Source organism: Callorhinus ursinus, unplaced genomic scaffold (genome assembly GCF_003265705.2).
Source record: "Callorhinus ursinus isolate GAN/ISIS: 27379988/994484 unplaced genomic scaffold, GSC_fseal_2.0 scaffold70, whole genome shotgun sequence".
NCBI lineage: Eukaryota > Metazoa > Chordata > Mammalia > Carnivora > Otariidae > Callorhinus > Callorhinus ursinus.
Genome location: NW_027397132.1, coordinates 4775796 through 4784445, shown reverse-complemented (window position 1 = coordinate 4784445; position 8650 = coordinate 4775796). Strand labels below are relative to the sequence as shown.

General features: G+C 49.6%; 1 long non-coding RNA gene across 2 annotated transcripts; it reads right to left on the bottom strand.

Annotated features, from left to right (window-relative positions):
- Nucleotides 1–5983: 5983 nt before the first annotated feature.
- Nucleotides 5984–8472, bottom strand: LOC112816923 (uncharacterized). Of its 2 annotated transcripts, XR_012376310.1 has the most exons (3): nt 8185–8472; nt 7449–7725; nt 5984–6963 (listed from the first exon to the last, which is right to left on the bottom strand). It is a non-coding gene; the product is annotated as an uncharacterized lncRNA (long non-coding RNA). The 2 variants fall into 2 exon arrangements; XR_012376309.1 differs by lacking the exon at nt 8185–8472 and having other exon boundaries at nt 7449–7962.
- Nucleotides 8473–8650: the final 178 nt, after the last annotated feature.

Genomic DNA, 8650 nt, shown 5'->3' with positions numbered 1-8650 from the left:
CATGACTGTATTTATTTTCCATTTTTAAATGTGCTTTTGCTGATTTCGAAAGTTTGGTTTTGATTTAACTGTGTATGTTAAAATGATAATATTTGAATACGTTGGGTTAAATAAAACAATTAAAATAGCTTTTACCTTTTCTTTTTATACTTTTAGGGTAGACAATTCTAGTTACACACATGACATATTCTTACTGGACAGCGCTGATGTATTCTTCGGAAGGAGTGAGCTGGGCCATTTATTCTTTCATTTATTTATTCAATCGTGTACTCATGTCGACAGACCTCTCCAAACACCTGTTACCTGCTGGGGCCTCCGCCAAGCTCCAGAGCTCCCCAGAAAAGAAATCGCAGCTCTTGTTCTGGATCTTCCTGAGTGACTGAGGTTTTCCCACCGCTTCTATTCCTCACGGAACCCCATGTGCTTCCTCTTGCAAGCGATATTGATACATCAGAGTCCGTTTTCGTCCCCATTTTGCAGGTGAGTAAACTGTGGCCCACAGAAGCATAAGGATCCATCCGAGGCCACTCACGGGGTTGGTAGTCGAGCACCTGCTGCTCGTCCTGGTCAGCCCTCGTCTGGGCTCCAGACTCTTGTGACGCCCAGTACTGAGCTGTAGCCTCCTTACCACTGTTTTCTTAAGGAGGCGTCACACCCTACGTGGGGCTTGAACTCACGACCCTGAGATCAAGAGTTGCTTGCATGCTCCATAGACTGAGCCAGCCAGCCACGTCTCCCCAGGCTGCAGCCTCTCAGTGATGATATCATTACAAGAATTTCCAAATTTATGCACACTGATGCTGGAAGCTTTCTTCTGAGGTCTCCACGGAGATCAGCTGATTTGGAAAAATTAGACATCATCTTATAAAGCTGAAGACGCCCTACCCCAGCCCCATCCGTTCCAGCCCTAGATGGACACATTCTTCAGGTAAACTCATGCACACGTGTAAGAACGTTCTTCACAACATTGTTTGCAGCACCAAAAAGCTGAATCAACCCAAATTTCCAAGGGCCAGAGGAGGCATAAAGAAGCTAGGATGTGGTCTACAGTGGAACGCTATCCAGCCGTGCAATGAGTGAGCCGTAGCTTTGTACGTGATGATGAATTATTCTCATAAACATAATGGAAAAAAAGTGCAAATTCCAGGAAAAGACATATAAATAAGGACCACAAACATGCATTATGTTCTCTAATATATGTGACACACATACATTACCAGACATGTCTGTATACTGCGTATGTATTCTCACATTTCTGATGTCCTTGCCTTTCTCTGCAGATGTCTACTTTTACTGTATGTGTTATTTTATACTATATGTGGAGTGTATATAATACATAATTTATATATCAGCTTATGTATATTACATATAAATGTGTATGTACTATGCACCTCACTATATATTGCTCTACATGTTTACTCTGTATGTTTATTATACATAGTATTTTATATACGATTTTAACTTACAAATATATTTAAGTACTACAAATAGTCTAATATACAAACTGTGTCATTTATATGATAATCTTACTAGTTTTGTAATAATCATACAAAATTATATAGATAAAATACTACATACGTTATACGTATTTTGTCCATATACATCTCCATTATATCATATACGTATCTATATTATAGATCTATAACAACAGACCAGGGTGTGATAAACAGATTTCACTGCCCTCCCCGGACGGTTTTACATGTTTTGCAAACCGGGGTCACCTGTGTGCATGCTGGCCCGGCGCTGGGCCACCCGTGGACTCCCAGCGCTCTGAGCATCAGCGCCTGACGACCACGGGAGAGGCAACTACCTCAGATTCTGCCCACTGAAGTTCCGCTTTTAACTGGATAGGAAAATCACAGAGAAAGTGCAGATCTGTTCTAACACCCGGCCTCTCTTCAAATGTACACACAAAGCAATTCTGCAAGCAGAAACTTGGCGAGCATCCTGCTGGTTTTCAGTTTTCCCTCATAAGTCTCTTGTTTAGTTTTTGTGTTCATTTTCTCTTCCCACCACTTAGCTTCCTCGTCCCCAAAGCAGTGGTGCCTGGGTCAGGCACAGGGCGGAGGATGGACTGCAAAGGGGTGTGAGGGGCCTTCTGGGAGGGAAGAGGGACGGAGACCGTGGCCTCCTGGACACGCAGACCTGTGCGAACTCACCCAGCTGCTCTCTCCAGAGGGAAGCTCGCAGATGCACAGGTCAGTGCCCACATGCGATATGTCCCGGGTGATCTGGGGTCGTGCACCTCACGGCACTTCAAACCACAGGACAGGGCTGCCCCTCCACAGAGCAGTGTCAAGAGGGGGAGGCCCGAGCCTCTGCTGGGTGGCGGCTCTTGTCCTCACCCCCTCTGGCACAGAGGTCTCCTTTCCACTGTGTATGAGAGGAACAGGGTCACTCCCTGCAGGCACACATCCAGTAAGTAAGCCGTGGCACTGCCCTCGATGCATTTCCCTGACCCCCCCCCCCCCCCCCCCCCCGTGCAGGTGCGTTTCTCACCCAAACCCCACAGCCACGGGACAGCAGGCTGGCTGGGTACGGATCGCCCATATCAGGCCGTCAGAGCGCTGACCACGTGCCAGGTTGTGAAAGACAGTTAGAAGGCAGGCAGGCAGGGACAAGGGGCCTCCACTCTAAGAGGAAACCACCATTAAACCTTTTTTTAAAGATCTTATTTATTTATTTATTTATTTATTTTTAAAGATTTTATTCATTCATTTGAGAGAGAGAGAATGAGAGATAGAGAGCACGAGAGGGAAGAGGGTCAGAGGGAGAAGCAGACTCCCCGCCGAGCAGGGAGCCCGACGCGGGACTCGATCCCGCGACTCCAGGATCATGACCTGAGCGGAAGGCAGTCGCCCAACCAACTGAGCCACCCAGGCGCCCAAGATCTTATTTATTTATTTAGTAGAGAGAGTGCGTGCACAGGCAAGAGAGAGAAAGAACAAGTGGGGCTGGGGGGCCAAGGAAGAAGCAGACCCCCGGCCGAGCAGGGAGCCCGATGCGGGGCTCGATCCCAGGACCCTGGGATCGTGACCTGAGCCGAAGGCAGACGCTTAGCGACTGAGCCACCCAGACGCCCCTGAATTTAAGTTTTTAAAATAGTGTTTTGAGGTGTTGAGATAACTTTCAGGGCTCAAGATGCATGGAGCCGCTCCGGCCATCACTTCTGGTCCCTGCAGGTGCTCCAAGGACCCAGTCCCTGCAGTGTCCCCACACACCACCCACCCCGGGCTCCGTCCTTACTTCCTTGTTCCTTCCGACCCCAAACAAGTGTGACTGTGTGGCCCCCCGTCAATCCGAAATATTCTGTTTTCCTCTTCTTGTTCTCTTTAGTCTATAGAAGCTCCCTGCCTTGCTCCGCTTTGCGAAGTGTTAAGTTAGGTTCGCATCACCTCCATCATCTCCTTTAATCATTTAACAGGTGAAGATGAGAATACTATCTCTGGAAGTCCAGTGGCGGGCCGCACTGCCTCGCAGCCAGCCGGCAGGGAGCTGAGGCCCATCCCGCACTCTGGCCCCGGACTGCAGGTCTCTCTCTAAGTAAACATTCTTTTGCCTGGTTTGCTGGTAACCATCGTCTATTAACTGTCTCCCTCAAACGAGTCCATTTAACTTGCATGTGGAGAACACTCACACATCCGAGTTATTCTCTGATTATCCACTTTGTGGTGAAAAAGGAGGTGGATCTCTATGTACGGACATGGAAAGATCTTACGATAAATGAAGTGAAATAAGGTGTATCACGGTGCATTCAGGCTGCTGCCACTTGTGTCAAGAATTGTCAATTAACTGTTTAAAAGGCCAGGAAAAGAAGAACAAAGAACAAACTGAAAAGAAATTGTAAAATGGTGGACTTAATCCCAAACGGAACTGTAATTGCATCGGATGGAAAAGAGATAAACACTCCCATCAAAAGCAAACGTGAGGGGCGCCTGGGTGGCTCAATTGGTTAAGCGACTGCCTTCGGCTCAGGTCATGATCCTGGAGTCCCGGGATCGAGTCCCACGTTGGGCTCCCTGCTCGGCGGGGAGTCGGCTTCTCCCTCTGACCCTCCCCCCTCTCATGCTCTCTCTCTCTCCTTCTCTCAATAAATAAAAATCTTTAAAAAAAAAAAAAGCAAACATGAACAGATTGGATTAAAAGAGTGAGGTCCATGGGGCGCCGGGGTGGCTCAGTCGTTAAGCGTCTGCCTTCGGCTCAGGTCATGATCCCAGGGTCCTGGGATCGAGCCCCACATCGGGCTCCCTGCTCAGCGGGAAGCCTGCTTCTCCCTCTCCCACTCCCCCTGCTTGTGTTCCCTCTCTCGCTGTGTCTCTCTGTCAAATAAATAAATAAAATCTTAAAAAAAAAAAAGGAGTAAGGTCCTGCTATATGCTTTCTGTAAAGCCCTCTTTAAATATCAATGAACACAACAGACAACGAACACAGATTGGGTAGTTAAACAGAAATTTTTTCTCTCAGTTCTGGAGGTGGGACATCTGAAATCAAGGTGTTAGCGGGCCTGTTTCTCCTGGATGCTCCGAGGGGGAAGCCATTGTCTGTGCCTCTCCAGCTTCTAGTGGTTGCCCACAACCCCTGACTGTTCTTGGCCTCTGCACCCACCACTTCCTCTGTCTCGTTCCTCACATGCTCTTCTCTTTCGTGTTCTGTCCAAGTTTTTTCCATCTCATGAGGACACCGGTCATTGGATTAGGGCCTGCTCAATCCAGTGTGACCTCACTCAACTTGACAACATCTGTGAAGACCCTATTTCCTATAAGGTCACATCCATGGGTCCTAGAGGCTGGGACTGGAGCATGTCTTTTTAGGGGACACAACTGAATCCAAGACACTATGCAAACACTGATCAAAAGCAAGCTGGAAGTTAGCTCGATTCGCATCACACACAACAGACTCTAGAACAGGACATGTTATGGGAAGAAGAAGGAATATTTGGGCGCCTGGGTGGCTCAGTTGGCTAAGTGACTGCCTTCGGCTCAGGTCATGATCCTGGAGTCCCGGGATCAAGTCCTGCATCGGGCTCCCTGCTCAGCAGGGAGTCTGCTTCTCCCTCTGACCCTCTTCAGTCTCGTGCTCTCTATCTCTCATTCTCTCCCTCTCAAATAAATAAATAAAATCTTTAAAAAAAAGAAAAAAAAGAAAAAAAAAGAAAAAGGAATATTTAAAATGGTAAAGGGGGTCAGTTCATTAAAAAGGCTAATCAACCCTCATCATGTGTCTGCTCCAGAACACGACAGCCCATAAAGAAGACATGGGACAAGACAAAGGGGAAATAGACAAATCCATCACCAGAAGTGGAGATTTCGACATCTCTCTCTGAGCAATGGTAGAGCCAGCACACACAAAATCAGAAAGGTTTTCGAATATTTGAACACCGCAGTCCACCCACTTGACCTGCCACAGAACACTCTATCCAGCAGCAGCGGTACCTTTTCCAAGTGTACGGGGAACCTTCACCAAGGTGGGCCATGCTACGGACATAAAGCAAATCTCAAATTTTAAAAAGGACTGAAATCCTACAAAGTATGTTCTCTGGCCACCACATCATTACACAAGAAACTAATTTTGGAAACATACCTGGAAAATCCTCACATTTTTGGAAATCAAGGACACATTTCCAAGTAAACCGTGGGTCCGAGAAGAAATCATCACGGAAATTAGAAACACCATTCTCAACAGAAAGCACCACGTAATTGTGCGGGGTACAACTAAAGTAGTGTGTAGAGGGAGAATCACAGCCTTCAAACGTATGTGAGATTCCGACCCTCGTCTCTCCCATTGTTATTTTATAAGGGTCATGAAAGTTGACTTCTTTAATTTTCCTGATCCTTTTGCATTTATTAGCTAAAATTCTTCTTGATAGAACCAACTATTTTACCTTGAAGTATAAGGTAAAATATGAAAGGCAAGACTAATTACTTTTTGCTTGAGTCTTTGGTTTATTTTCAGAGTCATGACACGATGCTCAGCAATATTCACCTGAGATTATACACGATTTTTTATTCTTAGAAGCTCACATGGTCCCGGGTGGGGCGGGTACTCTTGAAGCTGGCTTCTCAGTCCTTCCCCCCTCCCCAACAATTTACTATAAAATGTGCAAACATTTGAAAAGTTGAAAGAACTTCTCAGGAAACAGTTACAAACCTACAGCCACGACTCTGCAGTGATCACTTTTCTTTGATCGGCATCTCCAACGCTACTACCTTCTCAGAGCCTGTTTTCAGTTCATGGGTCTCCTTCTAGGTCTTTCTCTGGGCACCGTACATATTTCCCTGTCGTGACAGTCTGCTAGGGGCAGCCATAACAGAATACCACTGAGCGGGTCTTACAGTTTTGCAGCCTGGACATCCAAGGTCAAGGTGCGAGCAGGTCTGATTTCTCCGGAGGCCTCTCGGGACATGGGCAGAGGCTGCGGGTCCCACCGCTATTTCTCCTGTCTGACAACCCGGTGCCGATGTCAGCTGGGGAGTTCCGTTGCTCCCGACCCGGGGCCCTGCCACATTCTGCTTGAGTATCCTCAGGACACGCAGTGGTTAGCTTCTTTCAGAGCCAGTGAGCTGAGAGAAGACACTGCGTTCCAGGTGGAGATCTACCATTTTTAGGACGTAGATTTGGAGGGGACATAGCGTCACTCTGCGCCATCCTATTCTGTAGAGTGATTAAGTGCACTTGCCCTGTAGGGGAGCAGGGTCTGGCTTGGAATTGATGAACCCATCACAGATGAACATGGACGCCCACTTCTGGGATGCTTCCATTCCTGAACATTGTCTCTCTTAACACTGTAATTCTAAGATGGCAAGAATCGTGCATTCCTCGCTCACCCCCATACCCTCAATGGAGCACCCCCCACTTGGGCCCCTCACACACTCAGAACTGCTACTGCGGCGTGTCTCAGACCTTTGGGGGTGGTGGGACAGCTGACGGTCTGCGGGCACTCTCTCCAACACGAAGACATGTCTTCTGAAAACACACAGAGGTTGTTTTGCATTGGGGGCACATTCACGTCACCTGTGTTAAAGGGGGCTCTGGGCTGGCTCTGTATGAAGAACATGGGACTCTTGATCTCAGGGTTGTGAGTTCAAGACCCACGTTGGGCATAAAGATTTTGTACATAAATAAATTTTAAATATATATACATATATTAAGGGGCGCCTGGGTGGCTCAGTCGGTTAAGCACCTGCCTTCCACTCAGGTCATGATCTCAGGGTCCTGGATTGAGTCCCGCATCCAGCTCCCTGCTCAGCGGGGAGTCTGCTTCTCCCTCTGTCCCTCCCCCCTGCTTATGCTCTCTCTCTCAAATAAGTAAATAAAATCTTTAAATATATATATAGAGAGAGAAAAAAATTAATAAAAACCATGACAAGGCCCCTCTCGGGAATCAGTGACGAGCAGTCAGGGGCTCCGCGCTGCACATGCATGCCCCAAAAGCCTTCCCCAAGACATACATAAGCTGCCCAACTGAGGTCAGCCGTTTCCAAGCTTTTCTGTGAATATCTGCTTCCTGTTGGTGGATCTGTCATCTTCAGCACTTTCTACAAGAGAAGAGCTGGCAGAACCCAGTGACGGATGAAAACTGCGGATGCAACTAGAAATTAAGCCAACTCTGACCTCCAGGGGAAACCGGTCTGCCCGCACAGACGGGCAAACTGAGGCAGGGAGGCCACAGAGCTGGAAGCAGGACGGCGAGGCTTCAAACCCAGTGTCAGGCAAGTCGAGAACGTTCTGTTTAAAATAAGCCCCCGTGTTGTTTCGACTGAGGGGAAAATACATCGGACGTTAAATGTAGCTCTGGCTGCTTTTCCGTGCGCAGTGGAGGCGTCCGGAGCACACCGGCGCGGCTGTGCGGTCGTCCCCCCCGCACGCCTCAGGACGTCCCGCGTCCCCACCCTGAGCCTCGGGCCCCGGCACACACCGACCCCCACCGGACTCCTTCCCACTGCAGCCCACCCGCTCCTGACGCGCCCCCACCGCACCTGCCAGCTCTGGGCCCGCCCCTCGGCAGCAGGCCCCACCCCGCGGCGGCAGGCCCCGCCCACCCACGCGACCCCCACCCACGCGCGCTCGCGCGTCTGAGGGCGGAGGCCTCCGCGGGCTGAACCACGGTGCCCGTCGGAATGGGGGAAGGCGGAATTGCCGCCGCCGCCGTCGTGGGCTCGGGCGTAAGTGATTCAAGCAACTCGCCTTCATTTTGGTGTGGCGCCGGACAGGCGTCTCTCCAGCAGTGCTGGCCATCTCTGTGCCGCCAGGAGTTCCTTTTCTATTTTGGAATCGTCCATTCTTTTGCCCAGTCAGTAGACGAGTCTAAAAACTCACACGGAGAGGGGGAACTTACCCCTGTGAACGGAAATACCTGTCTGGTGAAAGGCTGAGATCTCACAACCAAGAGCACTCGATGAGCTCGGAGCTTGTTCTAGGGTGTACTGTAGCGCTCTGTGGTCGTGCAATTTCGGTTACTAAGCCGGTCGCTCGCCCCTCCCTCGGCGCCACCAGTGGTTTGCCCCGCGACGCAGCGCCCGCCGGGAAAAGGCAGGGAGTGGCTGCCATGTTGGACGGAACCACCCGGCAGCACGGACGGGGGCACCCGCGGCTCCCCGTGAGTCTGTGGATTGAGCCCTGCAAGTGTGGTGCGGGGCTTCGAGCGCGCGCG